Consider the following 20,923-nt stretch of genomic DNA (forward strand, 5'->3'; position numbering starts at 1 on the left):
AATCACCCATGCATCCTAGGAAAAGATTTCACTTAGTCATGGTGCATGATCTCTCTGCAGTTGGATTTCCTTTGCTAGTGTTATCTTGAGGATTCTTGTGATCTTTGTTCATAGATTTCTTCTCTTATGGAATCTTTATATGGCTTTGGTATCAGGTTAATGCTGGCCTCATAAAATGGATTTTGAAGTTGTTTTGATCAGCTTCTTTTTGGTCACTGTATCAAAACATCCAACAAGAACAACTTCAAGGAGGAAAAGTTGAGGCTCCAGTTTCAGAGGTCTCAGTCTGTAGGTGGTTCATTCCATTGCTCTGGGCCCAAACTGAGGCAGTACAACATGGGGGAAAGTACCACCAGAGGAATGCTGTTCAGTTCATGTTGGGGTCTGGAAGCAGAGAGGTGGGGAAGGAGAGAGAGAGAGGGGTGGGGAGAGGGAGAGAGAGAGGAAGGAAGGGGCTATAGAAAAGATGCATGCTTCCAGGGCACATCCCCAGTGACCCCCCCTCTGGCCATGCCCCACAAGCCTGCAGTTACCATAAGTCAGTCCCTGCAAACTAGCATGTACTAATTCAGTCACAACTCTCCAAATCTAATCATTTTACTTTTGAATATTTCTGCAGAAACTTGGGTGCTTTGGAGGGACACCTCGTATCCAAATCATAACAGAAGTATTCTCTCTTCTTCAGTTATTTGGAAGAAGTTGAGAAAGATTGCTGTGAATTCTTTAAATGTTTGGTAGAATTCACTAATGAAACCATCTGTTTTGGGCTTTTTTTGGTGGGAAGTTTTGTTTTGGGGTTTGTTTTATTTTAATTTGTTATATATGACAGCAGAATGCATTACAATTCATATTACACATATAAAGCACAATTTTTCATATCTCTGGTTTTATACAAAGTAGAGTCACACCATTCATGTCTTCATGCATGTACTTAGGGTCTTTCCTACCCCCATGCCCCCTCCCATCCCTTCCCTCCCCTTTACCCTATCTGGAGTTCATCTAACCCTCCCATGCCCCATGCCCCCAAAATAAAAGTTGTTTTTTAAAAAATTTTTTTTGAGAGAGAGAGTTTTAATATTTATTTTTTAGTTGTTTCGGCGGACACAGCACCTTTGTTTGTATGTGGTGCTGTGGATCGAACCCAGGCCGCACGCATGCCTGGCGAGCGCGCTACCGCTTGAGCCACATCCCCAGCCCAAAATCAAAGTTTTTAATTACTGATTCAATCTTCATACTGGTTTTAGTCCTATTCAGACTTTCTGTTTCTTCACGGTTTAATCTTCGTAGCTCATATGTTTCTAGGAACTTATCCATTTCTTCTAGGTTACAGTTTCTGGTGTGTACTTTTCATACTCTCTCATGATTCTTTTTATTTCTGTGGTATTAGTTGTAATGTCTACTCTTTCATTTCTGGTTTTATTTATTTGTCTTCTCGCTTTTTTTCCTAATTAGTTTAGTTAACAATTTGTCAATTTTGTTTGTCTTTTCAGAAAACCAACTTTTGGATTCACTCATCATTTTTATTGTTTTTTCTGTTTTCTATTTTGTTTGTTTCTGATTTATTCTTTGTTGTTTCTTGCTTTCTGCTTACATTGGTCTGTCTTTTCTTCTTTTTTCTAGCTCCTTGAGATGTAAAATTAGATTTTTCTATTTGAGGTCTTTCTTCTTTTTTGATGCATTTATTATAATAAACTTTCATCGTAGTACTGCTTTTGCTATATTCCATAACTTTTGTTATGTTGTATTTGTGTTTTCATTTGTCTTGAGGAATTTTCTAATTTCCTTCTTGATCTCATCACTAGCCCAATGGTTGTTTAATAGTGTTTTGTTTAATTTCCACATATTTGTGAATTTTTCAATTTTCCCTATGCTATAGTTTTCTAGTTTCCTCCATTGTACTTAGTAGAGATACTTGGTGTAATTTCAGTCTCCTTACATGTGTTAGGACTTGTTTTATGACCTAACATGTGATCCATCTTGGAGAAACTTCCAGGTGAGCTGAAGAAGAAACTGTATTCCACTATTGTAGGGTGAAAGGTTCTGTATGTCCATAGCATTGTTCAAGTCTGATGTTTTATTTTTTTAACTTGATCTTCTGTCTTGAAGTTCTATTCATCATTGAAAGTGAAGTATTGAAGTCTTCTACTATTATTGTTATCTGTATCTCCTTTTAGTTCTGTGTTTGCTTTATATAGTTAGAGGCTCTAATATTGGATGTGAATATATTTATAATTATTCTATTTTCTTGATGGGTTGATTCTTTTATCATTATGTAGTGTCCTTTATTTGTGGACAGTTTTTGTTACTTCAAGTCTGTTTTGTCTGATATTAACCTCTGCTTCCTATTGTTTATCACTTGTATAGAATATCTTTTTCCATCACTTCACTTTCAGCCTATTTGTGTCCTTAGACACAAAGTACATTTCTGAGAACAGCATGTAGTTGGATTTTTAAAAAATCATTTAGCCACTATAATTTTTGATCATGAAATTTAATCCATTTAAATTCAAATCATTATTGATAAGGACAGACTTACTATTGCCAGTTTGCTATCTGTTTTCTGTTAGTTTTGTAGTTCTTTTGTTTTCCATTAGTTTCTGGATTTCTCACAAAGGAAATTTGTCTGTGAGTTGTTGCTGAATTGGGAAAATAAAGTCCGGGGCTTTCTACTCTGCCATCTTGCTGATTTTACCCAGTGATTTTACCATTCTGTTCTTTTCCCTAGAATTTTCCACTCTGAGTTCCTTGCAGGGACAGATCTGGGTCTCATTTCAAATATGAACTCCTTAGATCTTCTGGCCATCCAGTTCCAGGACTTCAGTCATTATTTTCCCTTATTTGCCATAAGGAGGCTCTTTAACTAAGATTTAAATCAGTATCATGAGCAGGGGCATTTGTCTGTTTATCTCTGCATTTCCAGAATCTAGCATGGTGCTTGCACATAAAAGTTGCTCCATTAATATCTGTTGAAAGACTAATGAAGAGAGGCCACTCCTTTTTTTGGTATGTCACATTGCAGTCTGTTGAGACTTCTTAATTGTGGCCAGAGTGTGGATGGGTCAGAGATGGAAACAGGAGTCTCTCTGGAGAGATATGTTTGAAGAAAAATTGTAGGTGAATCTTTTTGTTGTTATTACTGGGTATTGAACCCAAGAGTGCTTAACTACTAAGCCACATTCCCAACTCCTGTTATTTTGTTTTATTTTATCTTATCTCATTATGTTGCTTAGGGCCTTACTGAGGGCCTTGCTGAGTCTGGCTTTGAACTTGTAATCCTTCTGCCTCAGCCTCCTGAACTGCTGGCATTATAGGCGTGCACCACCATGTCCAGCATAAAGATGAAAGATGTGAGTTTAAATGCTCTACTTCTGATTCCTTGCATGAGGCATTTATTTCTTCTTAGCTACAGTTTTCTCATCTGCCCTGGGGAGTTGGTAATTCTTTATTTTAGCTAGTTGCTGTTTAGATTAAATGGGATCACATATACCACAATTCTGAGTGTACAACAGATGGTCTTAGTGCATTTTCTCTCTCCTGCTTAGCGTGTCTGATCAGAACACAAAGCTAATCTGATAAGAGCATCATGGATTTAATGTCATCATCTGTGTTTAAGTTATCTCAAAGTGCATGTCACATATTACCAGATCTAAATAATAATAGCACAGGTAATTATGGTAACAAACTCTTTTCATATGTGGGATGTCAGCAAAGGAACATGGATGTTGGATGAGATAGGGGTTTACCAGAGAAAAGAGAGAAGCTATTACTTCAGCTGGTCTAAATATAGGAATCAGAGGAAGGAGGTTTCATTGTCCTATTTTACAGCTGAGAAAACTGAGACTAAGGACTATTGAACAAAGAATATGCACATTTTGCATGAATTCACAATAACCAAGATATGGAATCCTAGGTGTTCATTGTCAGATGAACGAATAAAGAAAATATAGTACATAAATATGCACAAAGTAATATAATTCAGTCACAGGAAGAATGAAATCCTGTCTTTTATGGCAACATGGATGGAATTGGAGACATGTTAAATAAAAGTCAGGCATAGAAAGACAAATATGGTATTTTCTCACTTACATATGGAAGTTTAGAAAGTTGATCTCACATGTTTTATCAGCTTTTTGACTGTTGTGATCAAAAGACCTGACAAGAACAGTTAGAAGAAGAAAAGTTTATTTTGGGGCTCATGGTTTCAGAGGACTCAGTCCATAGATGTCTGATTCCCTTATTGTGGGCCCAAGTGAGGCAGAACAAACATGGTGGAATAGGGTGGTGAAGGAAAGTGGCTCAGGACATAGCCACCAGGAAGCAGAGAGAGCTCTCTTCACCACAACAAAATATAAACCCCAAAGGCATGCCCCCAATGACAAATCTCCCCCAGTCACATTCTGCCTGCCTATGGCTACCACTCACTTAATCCCTATCAGTGGATTGTCATATAGCTTTGGGGGGACACTGTATATCTAAACCATAACACCACAGAGTAGAGAATAAAAGTGTGGTTACCAGAGGCTGGGAAAGTGAGGAGGGAAGATGGAGAGTGGGTGGTTAATGGATACAGATGTACAGTTGGGTAGGAGGAATAACCTCTAATGTTCTATAGACCAGTAGGGTAAATATGGTTGATGACAATTGTACATTGCAAAATACTAGGAGAGAGATTTTAAATGTTCCCCACGCAAAGAAATTATAAATGAGCTGATGACAGTTGTCCTGATCAGATCAGTACACATTGTATACATGTATTGAGGTGTGCCTCATAGATATGTACAATTATTATGTGTCAGTTAAAAATAAAAGAGACTTAAAAATAATATGCATATTTTAGGGCTTATGCTACTTGCTTCATTTACTTTTAAAGAATTTGTTCTGATTTAATTACCACCAGTAGTGAATCTCATTATATCCTTGCAGGATAATTTTTTTTTCTGGAGAAGGTGCAGGATTAACATGTTTTTTATTAGATATATATGAAGATTTAACACCCTCACAGACATACCCAGAAATAATGTTTAATCTGGGCACCCTGTGACTAGTCAAGTTGAAACATGAAGTTAATCATCATAATAAGTAAAACTAGACAGGTGTACCCCCAAGCTTTCCCAACTGATCTTGCCACTTTTATCTATCTAGACAGTATGATAGGTTTGGGGTTGATTTCAGCTGCAGCCTGCCATCAAACCTTTTGGTGGTTGTCCTCTATCACAAAGCAGTTCACACTGCTTTGCAGATACCTTGCTTCAATTTTAAAGTGATACAAACAGAGAAAGGAGTCAGCGGCACTAGCAGGCTCAGCATATCCTATCTTTCCCCCTCCTATCCTCTCACTTTAGCACACAGAAAAGTGTACTGGTCAGCATTAGAGGAACACTTAAACCTTCTTTTTTGCTTCTACACAGGGCATTGGATTTAGCAGTGCACTTGGTTGCTTGCTTGCATTGAAATCACATGGCAATGTATTGTTTCTCCCTTGAACCCATCATAAAGTGGTTGGTTGCTAGATGTGGCATAAGAGGAACATGTTGAAACTGTCCATATTTTCCTTCTTATTGGCCACAGAAGATATCTTTTTGTAAGAGAGCTGGTGTTCAACATTTTCTCTTGTTTGTTGTCTTGGTCTATTTTCTCCTACTGTAACATGATATCTGAGACTGCGTAGTTCATAAAAGAGAGAAGTTTTTAAGTTTATTTTGGTTCATGGCTCTGGAGGCTGGGAACTCTGAGGGCACAGGGGCAACATCTGATGGGAGCATCATAACATGGTGAGAGGTGAAAAGGGCAAGGGAACAAGTGCAACCCAATCTTGTGGAGAACCCACTTCTGTGAGAAAGGCATTTTTCCCTCTTAACTAGCTAATTGCCTTTTTTATTTTAAACGAAAAAAGTCAGGGTCCTTCTGTGCTGCCCAGGGTGGCCCCAAATTCCTGGGCTCAAGTGACTCTCCTACCTCAGGCTCCAATGCATCTGGGACTACAGTCATGTGTATCCATCTTTCTAAACCCCCTTTAAAGGTCCCACCTCCCACCACTCCCACAATGGTAAATTTCAACTTGGGTTTTGTAGGGGACAAAACATATTCACATGACCACAATCGCTAACTTCTTAACTGTTCTTGAATCACTCTCCTTTTGACCTGTTGTGTGTTTCCCAACAGTTCTTGAATTGCCTTTCCATTCTTAAATCATTTTTAGTACAGTGGTTGGTTTCACTGAAGAAAGTGTGTTGCAGAAAGTGTAGTGCCTGCCACCACCATCCCCTTTAATAAATTCTTTGAAAATGCTTTTAGTGCAATCACCTATAGAATCCCAAAGTGGATCTTCAAAATGTACTTCTGTCTTTTTTATTAATTCAAAAATCTCTCTCCTGAGCTTTCTACAAAGGTGGTTTCCACATAATAATCTGTGCTTATGACCCAGTGCCCCCAAGGTCACAACGCTGGCCATCACAGTGGGCACTGGTGACTTCAGAGATCATGTAAATGGGAGTCCCACATGGGGTGCATGGCGTGGCTTTCTCACTGCTAAGCCAGAATTACCTTTAGGTTGAAGTTCAGTTTATTGTTAGCATCAATAAAGCTGCTTTGAACCATTGTGTTTTCCAGTTTCAGCTCTGTATGGGCTTTATTGTGAGGAGACACTAGAGCTAATGTGAGGCTTTGGATGACCCATGTTGACTCATTCTCTCAATGTGCTCTCTCCCATTCAGAATTCTTCCAATTCTCCCTCCTCATAAAGCTCCATCACAAAGGGCTGTCATTTAGGTATCTCAAACACTGCCTGCAGTTGTACAATGTGTTCATGTTTTGTACTTTTTAGGAGGCTCACCTTCTGTCCAAGTAATTTCATAGTGAAACCTCTAGTCTTGTCTTGATTTGTCTACACTGTGTTTCCTTGTCTGAAATATTCAGGGACCATGTCAATGTTCCTTGCACCAGTCTTCTTCCAAAGGTACAGATATCTGTAGAGCAGTTCCCTCATCCATCTTTTCAGAACAGATTTTTCTTCTGTAAAGTTTCCCCAAAACATTGTTGAGATATTTTTCTTTCTGAAGTTGAGGCTTTTGAGGGTTCTTCTGTGAGAAAGAAAAATGTTTATTTGATAGTTGTGAGGACAGCAAAGTAGCCAACAAAGTTCCACAGGGTGTATATAAAGTTAGAGGTGGGCTTAAGGGCGGAGATGTCAACTTTTGCTGAAAATAGAATCTTTGTTATTTACTGATCTATCCCAGAGACAATGACTCTGCTGGCATTTTTTTTTTCTTTTTTTGCTCTCTGGCAAAAGTCTAAATTCAGAACCAGCAATGCTTAATGTGTCTTACGTTTCTTCCATCACTCGAACAAGAGAAACACTTGTTCTTTAAAACAAACAAACAAACAAAAACCACTTAGATTTCCTTATAACATACCCGATGCCTCATACATGCACAACCTTCTCCATTATCAACCCCTCCCCAACCAGAGTGGGACATTTATTACAATTGATGGATTTGCATTGACACATAATTGTCACCCAGAGTCCACGTTAACATTAGGGTTCACTGTTGTAGCTGTATACTCCATGGGTTTTGAAATATCTCTCTATCTATCTATCTATCTATCTATCTATCTATATCATAAAGAATAGATTTACTGTCCTAATATGCCCCTGTGCTCTGCCTATTCATCCTTCCCTCTCTCTAACCCCTGACAACCCTTGATTGTTCTGTCTTCATAGTTTTGCCCTTTCCAGAATATCATAGAGTTGGAATTATACCATACACATCCTTTTTTAGATTGGCTTCTTTCACTTAGTAACATGCATTTAAGTTTTGCTCTATGTTTTTTTAAAAATTATTATTATTATTTAGTACTGGGGATTGAACCCGGGTTGCTTACCCACTGAGCTACATCCAAGGCCTTCTAAAAAATATTTTATTTAGAGACAGGGTCTCACCTAGTTGCTTAGGGCCTCACTAAGTTGCTGAGGCTGGCTTTGAACTTTCGATCCTCCTGCCTCAGCCTCCCAAGGTGCTGGGATTACAGGTGTGCACCACCATAGCCAGCTGCTCTATGTCTTTAGTGGTTTGATAGCTCATTTCTTTTTAGTATTGAAGAATATTCTGGTGTCTGGATGTACTAGTTTATTTATCATAAACCCTTATTTTACAAGAGCATATGCAACTCCTCTTTTTTTTTTTTTTCTTTTTTCTGAGCATTAGCAAGACTTGGAGCATTTTGTGGTTTTCTAACCAAGCCAATTTCAATCAGTTGCTTTCAAGGCAACTTTGAAAAGACAGGTTCAATCAGAGAAGTAGTACCATTAGTATGTATACACGTACATGACTTGCAGTTGTGGCTGCTGTCTTTGTAGCTGATGCTGTAGCTTCAGTCTGATTGGACAAGAGGTGGTTGGGAAAAGTGGAGTTGACCAGGGGGTGACCAAGGACAGGCTTGAGCCCTCAAGCAGAAGCAAGATCCCATGAGGACAGCCTGGAACCTGTTAGTTCTCATTGACTTTTGTCTTGGTGGCATGAGCACTTCATTCTGAATCAACACACACACCTGGCCCAGGAGTCAGAGGAGCTGAAGGAGGGTGCAGAGGAAGAGGGCACAGTGGCAGGCTCCCGTGGATGTGAGCCAGCAGGCAAGCAGTGAGAAATGTGAGTCACAACATGGTGGCTGATTCATCTTCACCCTCCAGATCTCCCACAAGTCTCTCTTGTTGCAGGTCCTAAGAGGAAACACACAGGAAGATAATTCTAGGATATATGGGTCAGCCTTGCCACATGGACACATTACAGAGCCAAAATACCTTGTGTGAATTTGCTTCTCAGATTCTGTGTAGACAGGCTTATGGTTACAGTCTTAGGGAGAGACAGGTAGGGGTCCCTATGAGGCCCCTTTGAGTCTGCCACCCTCTCATTGAATGCAGCCATTTGGGGTGTCCTGGTTTTCTGTAAGGGAAGGGTTTCCTGGTTTCCTCTCTAATTTTCAGTGACTCAAGGCCTAGTATCTTGTTTCCTGGCACATGGCTGTGAACTTCTGGAGCTCTGGGTTTCTAGTATCAGCATTTTCTCCCACTCCAGTGTAGCTCAGCTCTCTGCACTCACAGAGAATGTAATGTGGGATGGAGGGAAAAGAAAGTGATTGACAGATAAAATAATTGCTGATGGGGTATATATCAGGAAGGAATTGAATAGAGGCTGAGTTAGCAAACCAGGAATATATAAATATTTAAAGATATATGGTAATATGTACAAAAATATATGGTAATATATACAAAGATAAGATATATTATATATATACACAAAGATATGTATATATATATATATGCACACACATATATACGCAATCTTTCCCTTGTGTGTGTGTGTGTGTGTGTGTGTGTGTGTTTTGTGTACTTCCTCCTTCATTTCTTCCTTCCAATGAGAGTAATGGAGTTGAAGAAAGCACACAGGAGAGGTAATGGGTGAGGTAGTTTAGAAGAATAGATTAGGTCACCCTTGCCTTGATGTCAGGATTGTAACAAGTCTGAGTCTTAACCCCTTAGATTGGCAAAAAGATCAGTCTTTTAAACCTGAAGCCACTTCTCTGATTTCTCAGAATCACCCATCATGTTGCCTGCCTCCTAATTTTCTAAGAATTACACTTACGAGTGGATCAGGCCTTCTATCAGGCTCTGATACTGGTTGTCAAGGATGTTTGCTGCGGTAGCCTCGACCAGCTGGTGTAACCAAGGATTAGCAGGCCCAGAAGTATGGAATGAAAAAATTGTGACTTGAGTCCCAGCTATGTTCTGGTACAGTAAGAGGATAAGGGGCTTTATGGGTCCATTCAGTCCTTTAAAAGGTGTCCCAGTGTGCTCCAAGGCAAGGTGGCCCAGGGCCCCAGGGTACTGATATTCAGGGATAAAGCTCATACCTTCGCCACCACAGCTGCTCTACTGAATTGCCTTGGGTTCATGGGAGTGGAATTCCCAGCACACTCTTCTTCCTGGTGATTTTCTTATCTTTGTGACTGTGATTGGGAGAGTGGGAGGCTGGGCTCATACTGGGGTTGGAATGTCCTGGCAGTGCTGCTGCTCCCTTGACCTTTCTCAGCAGCCACATTTTGGTGGTACTTGCAGATGTCTGTATCCTGAACAGAGTAGGTCTCCTCAGACTAGGTCTCCTCAGTCTCTATGTTATGCTCAAGGGAAAGTGGACCAATTCTCAAAGATTTCAGCACAATAGGTTAAATGCCTATTATTTTCTATAAATGGTACATTCTTATAATTAAAAAATTAATTCGATATTTAAAAGTACAGAAAGAAGGCAATAAATCACACTAAATGCACATATCCTAAAAAGCATCTGCTAATATTTTTGGAACATTAAAATAGACAGATTTATATGCATCTATATATGAGAACATATTCAAACACAGAAATAATTTCAGAAAATAGGGATTATACCATATGTAGTGGTTTTTTTAAGAAAAAAAATTATTAAGTCATTGTTTGAAATCATTGGAAAAGGAAGCTAAGGTAAAATTGAAGGAAATACTAAACTTCAGATAAATGTTTCTTCATCACAAGAGAGTGTTGCTGTTCTTAAAATATTATTGTGAAGCTTTTTACTCATGCAAAATAATATTACACTGAAAATTATGTTCCCTTTACTTCCCAGCTAGAAAGACGACTGTTACAGTTGTTTAAGTTCATCCTGGATGCCTGGTTCTAGGCTTCCTGGGTGGGAACACATTTTCACATCAATGGTTTGCATACCTATGTCCTATGTCCTCATCAAAGTGCCTCCACTGGGGCCCCAGAACCTTCAGTTTACATAGTGAACTGCTTCTCTGGGTTAGAGGGCACCACCTGTACCTTAAAAAAATCATCCTTGGTGGTCTCAGCAACCACCCTGGGTTGCTGTCGCAGCAGATTTTGTGCAATTTTAGAAGAGTCAGTCGTAAGTTTTTAGCACCCTAAACGGCTGCTTATCCAGGCTCTCCTTGCTGTCTTGGGATTATTCTGAGGTTCTGAATAGCAAACCTCACTATTTTGGGATGTTCCTTTCTGTTGACTTTGGGTCGATGGGTTCCTCAGATCTGTTGAGTTTGGCATCAACTGCTTCCCTTCTGCTTTATCTCTAAATTTATCACTATCAGGGCTTCTGGTGGCACTGCTCTGGCTTATGGGAATTGTGGATTTATTTTAATAATTTGCATTTCTTTTATTATTTAAGTAGAATATGGTAGGGAGAAAAGGTAAATATCTATATTCATTTGGTCATCTTGAATGGCAAGTCTCATCATACTGATCAAGAATATGTATCTGTTCTATATAATATATATGGTATTTATCTATCTTTATAATATAAGAAAGAATGAGAAGAAAAACAAGCATTATTTAAAAAGTTGTGATTCATATAACCATTCTGGAAAACTTTCTGGAAATTCCTAAAGAAATTGAAAATAGAGCTACCATGCGACCTAACCATCCCTCTTGTGTGTATATAACAAAGGAGATGAAATTACCAACTTATAAAAAGGTCTTTATTTCTATGTTCATTGCAGCATTATTCAAAATAGCAAAGATATGGAAATAACCTAAATGTGCATTAACAAGTGGATTTTTCATGAATAGTATGAATATTATTCAGCCTTAAAAAAAAGCAGGAAATCCTGTCATTTGCCATTTGGACCTGATGGGTATTATATTAAGTGAAATAAAGCCAGACATGGAAAGGAAAACACTGCATGATTTCACTTGTATATGATATGCATGTGTACATGTGCACACACATGCACACACACACACACTCCTCAAATATACAGAAATAGACAATAAAGCAGCAGTAGTTACTGTGGGGGAAGAAAATAGGCAGATGTAGGTCAGTATGAAGAGTGGTGTCAGAGAATGGGAGAGCAGTATCTGAGTGGGGTCTCTGATGACCTTATGGCTGTGGCATGCTTGGTGCCTGGGAAAGTTTCTATGCAAAGGTGCAGGATGTCTAGCTGCTGTGATAATGCCCTCCATGAGGAGGCTCTGTGCTAGAGTCTTATCATCCTTGATCTGACTCTCAGGAACATAACTCCTGGAAATAGAGGAAGTTTCTTGCTAGACAACTACAATGTTTCACTGGCTCAGCTGCTCCTGCACCTGCCCACTGGACTTTATTGAGAGCTACACAAAGCTTCTAACATTGCACATTTCAACTGTAGAATGCAACTATGAGAAAGCGGCATAATGTTGCTAGCCCTGTAACTTTCCTGAATGCAAAGAATAAAGCATAATGTTTACAGTCTTAACCTGATAATGAGGCATATATAAATAAAGATTGCTGGTGTAATTCTTTAGACCTGGTTTTCCACCAGAGAGCGACGTTCTAACCAACTTTATCTTCAAAAACATTTATACACGTGTGAGTCTTTACTTTTCTTATTCCCCTTGCTGGAACTCGCTAGATTGGCCACATTGCTCGTGGCAGGTCAAAGGATAAAAAATAGCAGAAACATAAGATGAATAACTTTAGATATCTAATATATAACAGGACTCAACTTAATAAAATTAAATCAGGGGTAGATTTTTTTAAGTAGATTTTTACTGCTCTCGTCACAAAAGTAACCATGTGATGTGATAGATATGTTAATCTGCATTGCTATAGGAACCATGTCATCATGGTTACTGTATCATCATGTATCCCATAATATACAAAAAAATAATTAAAAATTACTGGAAGATTCTGAATTTCTATTGGTGGTCCATTTTCTATTTATTAATCATGCCTCTGACTCTACATCTTAAATGCATTTACTAAATTGTTACCACTATCTTTGTGTTTTCAGGTGATGTGTAAGGATGCCAATTGGCATCTGATGATACAAGGCTAGAAAGAAGTCCATAGTGCATGGGGGGGGGGTAGGGGTGGTGGTTCAGAGGATGATTCTATTTGGACTGGGGATCTGCTGTGTGTTTTATAAAAACCCTGGATGACTGCATTCATTTTAATCCATTAAGTACCAAATTTTCAATTCTGTGACTGTCAACACAATGAAATTGACAGAGGTACATTAATTGGTCGGAAATCATAATCTAGGGCATACACACACACACACACACACACACAAACACACTTATATGTATTTTCATATATATGGGAATGTATACTATCAAATATTCTAATCATTCACCTATTACCTTTCTAAAAACATTTATTTCAAAAGTAATCATAATTTTTATATTCATTGCTAAATTTAAATTTTTAGAGGGGCCCAGGCCTGGACCCTTGGACTCAACAGCTTAATGTTGTTTGGGGCAATCTAGGGAACTGAGTTTCAGTCTTGGAGCTCGGGTACTAGATATTTTCTCTGCACTTTCTCCTCTACTCTGTCCTTTTCTTATCCCTATGATGATGACATGGCTGAACCACTGGCTTTCCAGCTTCTACTTGGCCTTAGCCAATGAGAAGGAGGGAGGACAAACTGCTCATTCTCTTGCTTGTTTCTCTCTATGGGCTTCCTCCACCGTACCCTTGGGTGGATGATCACAATTCCTCTCACCTGACATTCTTCTTTCTGGTCAGTTTTCACTCCTTCCCCTCCTCTCTGAGTCCCCAGTGCCTAGTTTCAATGACACTAGCCTGAGGATTGCAGAATTCTATGGTTTCTCTATGTAGTTGTAAATTGTCCTTTTACTTAATATTTCTTGAATTATCCTAGTTTCAGTGTTGTCTTTCCTGCTGGAATCCTGACTGTATAGACTCTATGAAAATTTATCATTAGTTAAGCACTATATTATGAACATAATTTGAATTCTAAGGAGACCAGATAAAGTATGCATTTTCACAGTTAAGTGTGTGCAGTTTTGACTTAATTTTAATTTAATTTTTTTGTGGTCCTGGGGATTGAACTCAGGGGGCACTCTATCACTTAGCCACATCACAACCCTTTTTATTTTGAAATAGGGTCTTCTTAAGTTGTCCATACTGGCTTTGAACTTGCAATCTTCACTGAGCAGTGCACCATTGCACCTGCCACAGTGTTGATTTTACACTCACTCTGATTCTTATCAACCTTGTGACCTTAGACAGTTAAGCACAGCCTTGAGCAGATCCATAGAAGAGACAGATAGGCATTGCATTTTCAATTTTGGACAGTGATTCCTTACCTACTTTATTCCTAAATTATCCCTAGTATATAATGTAATTGAACACACTTTGGGACACATAAAAAAACCCCTTTTTCCTTCCACTTTAGCTGGTTAACAGAGAACCCGGGAGTCTTTTCAGGGAAGGATACAGATTTCTGGTGTCCAACAATTTGGGCCAATTCTGCTGCATACAGTTGAGTCTGAGAAAAGCTCAGATTAATGGGAATTTAACTTAGCAGAATTGTACAACCTGGATTCCACTGACAGATGCTGAAGTCCTTAAGGGTGAGAATTTTAGTTGATATTAGCACTCTTACTATCTCACTGGTGTCTGAAAACTAGGAATGTCCAATTAGTGCTTGTTGATAAACAGTGTAGAATGTGATAAGTCTAGGGAGCCCAGGAAGCCATTTCTTCATTCCTCTGCCTCTGGTGGGCTTACAGTGAAGTAAAAAACACCTCTTCAGTGGGAGTGAGGAGGGCTTTCTAAAGTTCATCATGCATTTTAAGTCTTTTTCATGGAATGCTATGTAATTGTAGATTAGTTTATTTTTAATGGGACATAAATAAGATAAAAAGCCAAATCCCTATCATAACCCTTTTGTATCTGAAGTTATCCCAACCTTCTCTAGTTTCTTCCTCCTTGTGTTTTGGGACCACATTATACTATTTTTTTTTTCAAAATTTCACAAGACTCAAACCCAAGAGACTAAAAATGATGAAATAGGCTAAAGCCATTTTAATTTGTATTCACCTGGATTAAAGACAGTGTTTCCTAGAACTATTTTGTCTTAGAGTTGAGCACATTCAAGAATCAAAATGACTCAGAAGCTAGTCACTGGGTTGCCTCCTTTAAGGCACCTTATTTCCCCTTAGTTGTGTTAGGGGAGACAGATGAAGGGAAGGGATTCAGTGAAGATAAATCTTTTAATCCAGCCCAGGATTAGGGGTTTTAGAAAGTAATCCAGAGAACTGGTGGCATCAAGCCATGTGTGCAGGCAACGGGGATTGCATTTGAGAATCACGGGCCCATTTGTTCAATTTCCCACAAAGGAGAAAGGAAAAAGCTGGGTATAGAGAGAATGAAGTGTGTTTTATTCTGCAGATGTATATCAACCAATCCTTTGAGTAAACAAAAATAGGAAAGAGCAGAAGAAAAATAGGTAAGACTTCCCTGTTTATCAACTGAGCTAAATCAGGAGCTTTGAGCTGAACAGATCCTTGTTTCTGAGTGAAAGGATAAAGAAAACTCAGGTTGTGATATTCTGGACCCTGGTTGAGTGAAGGGCTTGAAAAGGCTCTGGATAGGTGTGGCACATATCAGTTCCAAGGCAGCAGAGTACATTTTGGGTGGGTTCCTAGTGGTGGATCCAGAAGCCTGTGGGTGAAAATTTGTCTTGAGCAGTCCCAGGACCTCAGGTAGCTGGTGCAGAGTTCTCTCACTAAAAAAGCTGAATTGCTGTCTGTGTCTATACTGAGGTGGAAAGCAGTGTGTTTTATTAGCCACAAGCTCTGAATTTACATTGGCTTTGAATAGGATTCTGGGTAGGAAATAAAACCCTAAGGATCTAGGTGTCTGCTAAAACTTAGGCTTTTGCTCTGTAAAGAAGAGGAGAATTTTTTTTTTTTTTTTGAGGGAAGAGGTGTTCTTAAACAGCAAGGCTAAAGAAAGAAAAGGAGAAGAAAGAGAAAGGGAAAGAGAAGGGTTAGCAAAGTAGAATAAATTGAGACTGGAGTCTACAAGGCTGGGACAGTTAATAGACACTTTAGGAAAGATGATGCCCAAATCAAGAATTATGTAAGAAACAAATTGTACATCTAGGGAGGGTAAATCCTTTGTAGGTATGAATATTTACACTTGCATATTTATTATGACATTTATCCACCAGATGTCAGCAAAGTGTCTCATTCTAACAAGATAAGTATATGACAGACAATTTTCCAATAGACACAAGTATCTTGAGGAAGGAGTGTTTTTTTTTTTTAAATCTGCACAAAGGAGCAGTATGAACTGGCAGAGCTATGACATTCAGCCTTCTTTCACTTATTATTTAAAATACTTTACATTTATAAGTAAGGAAGGAAATAAAGGAGGAGAAAGGAAGGAAGGTAGGCAAAACACTCCCAAGTTCCTTACCTTTTGTGAGCCATCATACCCCAAATCTACAGTAGAACACAACTTTTATTGCACTCAAATGTGTCAATCTACTATAACAGCTTTTTCTATTGTTCGCTTACAACATATACCGTGGTTAACTCTGGGTATTTATGCTATGTGTTCTGTAATTACCTATGTTCATGGTTGTATCTATAAACCTCATTTAAAGTCAACAATCTATATTTTTGTTTAAATTATGCATACATATAGCTAAAAGTTAAATATTGCTCTTAGACTTAAAATGAAAAACAGCAGTCACCTACCCTACCCTACCCTGTTCTCTCATCTCCATTCCTTGGATAGCACTTTCAACTCACTTACCTGTTATTTTCCTGCTGTTTGTCTGTCTGCCTATTGACCTCTCTTTCTTTCTGTCTATCCATCCATCCATCTAATTGTTGTCATCATCATCATTATCATCACACCATGCCATCATCATCTCCATATTTCTAATAATTTGTTTCAATATCTATTTCTGATTTGTCAATTTCAGATTATTCATCATCTCCCTATTTAAGTGATTGAGAATATTAGCCAGGATAAGTAATGCTAGCTGATCTAATAAACAACTTCCCTATTGTGACAGCTTATCACAATAAGGGTTTATTTCTTTCTCCACATAGGTCACTGGAGAAGGTTGGCAAGCAAGAGTTTTTTCACACATTCAGAATTTCATCTCCTTCCATGTTTTGACACCACCATCTTAAACATGCACCCTCTAAGTCTTGCCTGGAAGAGGAAAAGAGAATAGAAAATAAAATGCGGATGTCATAGACCAGGCCAAAAAATGGCACGTCGTCACTTCTCCTACATTTTTTTTTTATTTAGAATGTAATCACTAGAGACTGAGGAGGTGAGACATGTACTTTGCCTGTGTGCCCAAGGAGGAAAACAAAGTTTGGTGTATGTTATGGTTTAGGTGTGAGGTATTCCCCAAAAGCTCGTGTGTGAGACAATGCAAGAAGGTTCAGAGGAGAAATGATTGGGTTATGACAGCCTTCTCACAATCAGAGTATTAATCCCCTGGTGGGATTAACTGAGCAGTAAGGAAGGCAGGTAGAGTGTGGCTGGAAGAAGTGGGTCATTGGGAACGTGGCTTTGGGGTATATATTTTGTATCAGGCAAGTGGAGTCTTTCTCTGCTTTCTAATCATCATATGAGCTGCTTCCCTCCACCATACTCTTTTTCTGTGATGTTCTGCCTCATCTCAGGCCCCAAGGAATGGATCTGGCTGCCTATGGACTGAGACCTCTGAAACCCTGGGCCCCCAAATAAACTTGTCCTCCTCTACAATACGTTTGTTTTGTCAGGTCTTTTGGTCACTAACACAGTGTGCATGGAACAAATATTTTATCTGCTAGCAGGAGTTCATAACTCCATCTGTCCCCTTTCCATTTTGTCCTACCGAGTTTTAGGTGAAACCAATATTTAGTGTTTACCTCTAAATTACTCTCAAGATATTGTTTGCTGCTGAGCCATTGCTTGTACATTGAATTCTAGTTTTGATAATTTGTTTTTGTATTTTATTTTTTAACCTATCTAAAATTCTTGTTTTTCAGTACTGGGGATTAAACCCAGGTTTTTGTGCTTGCTAGGCAAGCATTGAACTACATCCCCAATTTGAGTGAGTCTTGATGAAGGTGAATCTGAGCAACACTCAAAGGAGGAGTGTATGTGTTCCTGTCACTGGTTCTGGTCAATGGTCACTTGGCTACCTTGTCGAGGTGGGTAGAGACGTAGAATCAACACACAGACTCCAGGAGCTGGTGAGAGAACTGGCTGGAGACCCACCTCAAGTTGTCATCCAGTAGCTCAGTTTATTTTTGGAATGCACATAACTGTTATACGGTTTGAGTGGGGCATGCCCCATCAATCATAGATAAGCAAGATAATATCCATAAGCCAATCATCTTCTGTCTAATGTAACCGCACTGTGAGAAAACTCTAAATATTTTGGTTGTGGTGGAAAGCAATCTGGAAGGGTCTTTGGCCCTTACTGAGTCAGGGGTTTCATGCCCTGAAGCCCCTGACTCTCAGTTTCCTGGCCCAGTTTTTTGGCAACACTAACCACAAGTGCTGAGTATGTAGTTTCCCCCATTCTGCAGGCCTGAATGAATGTGGATATTTCAAGCACTTCCAAGCTGCTCATAGCTGCAAGCTGTGACTGAAAGTTATTCCAACAGAGGAGAGTGAGAGCAATCCTTGATAGTACTGGACCAAAGGGCTGTTTATTTAGAAGGAATAGCCAGTACAAAGGCCCTGAGGTGGAGGCAGCCCATTGAGGCATAGTGAAGAGGTCTGTGGGGATGGAGAGCAGTGGAGGAGGGAAGAAAAACACAGGATGGGTTCAGTGGGGGGAAGCAGGTGGTATGGGGTCCTGCAGGCCATAGTAAGAACTTGAGCTTTTGATTAGAGAGTTTCTGAGCTCAGGGTGACAGAATGGGACTAAAGATTTGATAGGATGCCATTGGCTGCTGCCTACAGCAGGAATTGAAGCAGAGAGAGTAGTTAGGAAGGTAGGACAAGAATCCAGACAGGAGATGGTGTGACTTGATGGAAAAGTGGCATGGTGAGAGGTGGCACCAGGTACATGGTAGAGGCAAAACTACTGGGGTTTCCAGAATAATTGATTGTGAGTATAAGAGAAAGAGAGAATTTGAGGATGACCTCAAAGTTTTTGACCTCAGCAACTGGAAGGATGAAGTTGTCATCAGTGAGATGGGAAGGGGGTGGAAGAAAAAGTTTTGTGGGAAGATCAGAAGTTCAGGTAGGGATGTGTTAAGTTCCCAATGTCTGTTTGACACCTGAGTGATGCTGTCAAGAGAAGCAGTTGGATGTGAATTTGGAGTTCTGGATAGAGGACTAGGGTGGAGAGATAAAGGCAGAAGTTTTGAACACAGGGATGGCATTTGAGGCACGGGACTGGATGAGAGCCCCAAGGTTGAATGTGTAGATAGAGGAGCAAAGACACGCAGGACTGAGGTCTGGGGAGGAGGAAAAACCTGCTAAGGAGACACACAGTTAGTGTTGACCTCTAAATGACTATCAAGATATTGTTTGCTGTGGAGCCATTGCTTGTACATTAATCCCCTCACAGTGCCTTGTTGGAGAAGCAGAAAGGCACAAGTGCATCCAGCGGAGGGAGCCATAGGATACATTGTGTCAAGTCAGGCAAGACAGAGGTTGACTATCGAATTTAGCTCATGGGTGCTGTTGGTAACCATACTAAGATTGTGGGGTGAAAAACTTGCTTGGAGAAATTTTGAAAGAGAGGGGTATGAAAGAAATAGCAACAACAGGGTAAAAGATGGTTTTGCAGAGGAGATTTTTTTTTCCTGATTTCTTCAGGTTTTTCATGTAGGGTCAGGATGAGGGTAAGTGGAAAAGGGCACATTTAAACTTGCTTTATCTCTTCTTTTTGAAAAAAAAAAATCTTTTATAGTCATTTTGGGGGAATTCCAGGAAGGAGCACAGATGTTCAACCTGCCCTTCCTTCCTCCCCTTTTCCCTTCTTCCTTCCATACAGCTGGGAGTCAAACCCAGGGCTTCGCACATGCTAGGCAAGTGCCTATCTCTGAGCTACAACCCCACCCAACAACTTTCCACATTTGACTGGAAGTCCAATTATCAACCTCTTACAATTCCTGTCCTGCTCTCCATTGCAGAGCCTGAACAAGTAAATGCTTAATTATTTGCTCAGCAGTAGTGAATTTTCTCTGTGGCACGGTCAGTTTTTCTGAGGCTGCTTAGTTGTTTCTTTCATAGCACCTTCAGAAAATTGAGAAGACTCAAGTATAGCATGTTGAAGACAAGGCTCTATCCTTTCTTGTTAAAAGTTTTTTGCTTTAGGATTGGCCATGTTTGCAGGATGTGCCCTGTTGACCCATATCTTTGCAGGACCCAGAGGGAGGTGAAGGAATTAGGTAGGCAGTGGTTTCCATGGTTTCAGGGGTGTGTCCAACAGTGTCCCCTGCAGGTCAGAACCTGGCCACTGGGCTCTGTAGTTTTCTGCAGCGGATGAAAGTGATGTACCTCATTGAGGCATTGAGCAGCAGCGCTAAGTAAGTGTTCTCTCAGATGACCTGATTGAAGTGGACTGAAGTGTCACTCACATGGCTGCTTTTGAATTTAGACTGAAAGCACTTACCTTACCACCTAACAGATTCAGAGGGCATAAGAAGCTGGTTTTTACTGCAAAAGAGAATGAGCCTCCACTTGGTGAGCTTGTGAAATTTACTTAAGACAAGAACCTGTATTGAGGCTTGTTTAAACCCAAAAGCTCCTCTTCCAGCATTGTTACCCCCATTTTACAGATAAAGTCAGTGAGGCATAGAAAAGCCTAGTGGCTTGCCAGGGTTAGACTGTTGGAAGAGAGAAGCAGGATTTAAACTGAGGTACACTGGCTCTAGAGACGAAGCTGCTAATCCCTGTGCTGCTAACTCTGAGTCTTTATTTTCACATCTGTCAGATGGGAACATAAGCCTGTATCACACAGGATCACAGGGTTAAATGAGATAAAGTAAATAAAGTACATGGTGTACCAGAAGACCTCCACAAGAGGTATTTTTCAGCTTTCATACAGATAGAAGGCAAAGAAAAAAACCACTTTATGGTCAAATACATCTGGGAAATTCTAGGCTAGACAAAGT

At 39.6% G+C, this 20,923-nt stretch overlaps 1 protein-coding gene across 1 annotated transcript in view; it reads left to right on the plus strand.

Annotated features, from left to right (window-relative positions):
• Nucleotides 1–20,923, plus strand: part of Agtpbp1 (ATP/GTP binding carboxypeptidase 1) — a 273,400-nt gene that overhangs the window by 237,260 nt on the left and 15,217 nt on the right. The window lies entirely within an intron of this gene.

The sequence above is a fragment of the Marmota monax genome, unplaced genomic scaffold (assembly GCF_021218885.2).
Source record: "Marmota monax isolate L192 unplaced genomic scaffold, Marmota_monax_Labrador192_F-V1.1 WCK01_AAM20220418_F8-fsc00265, whole genome shotgun sequence".
NCBI classification, from domain to species: domain Eukaryota; kingdom Metazoa; phylum Chordata; class Mammalia; order Rodentia; family Sciuridae; genus Marmota; species Marmota monax.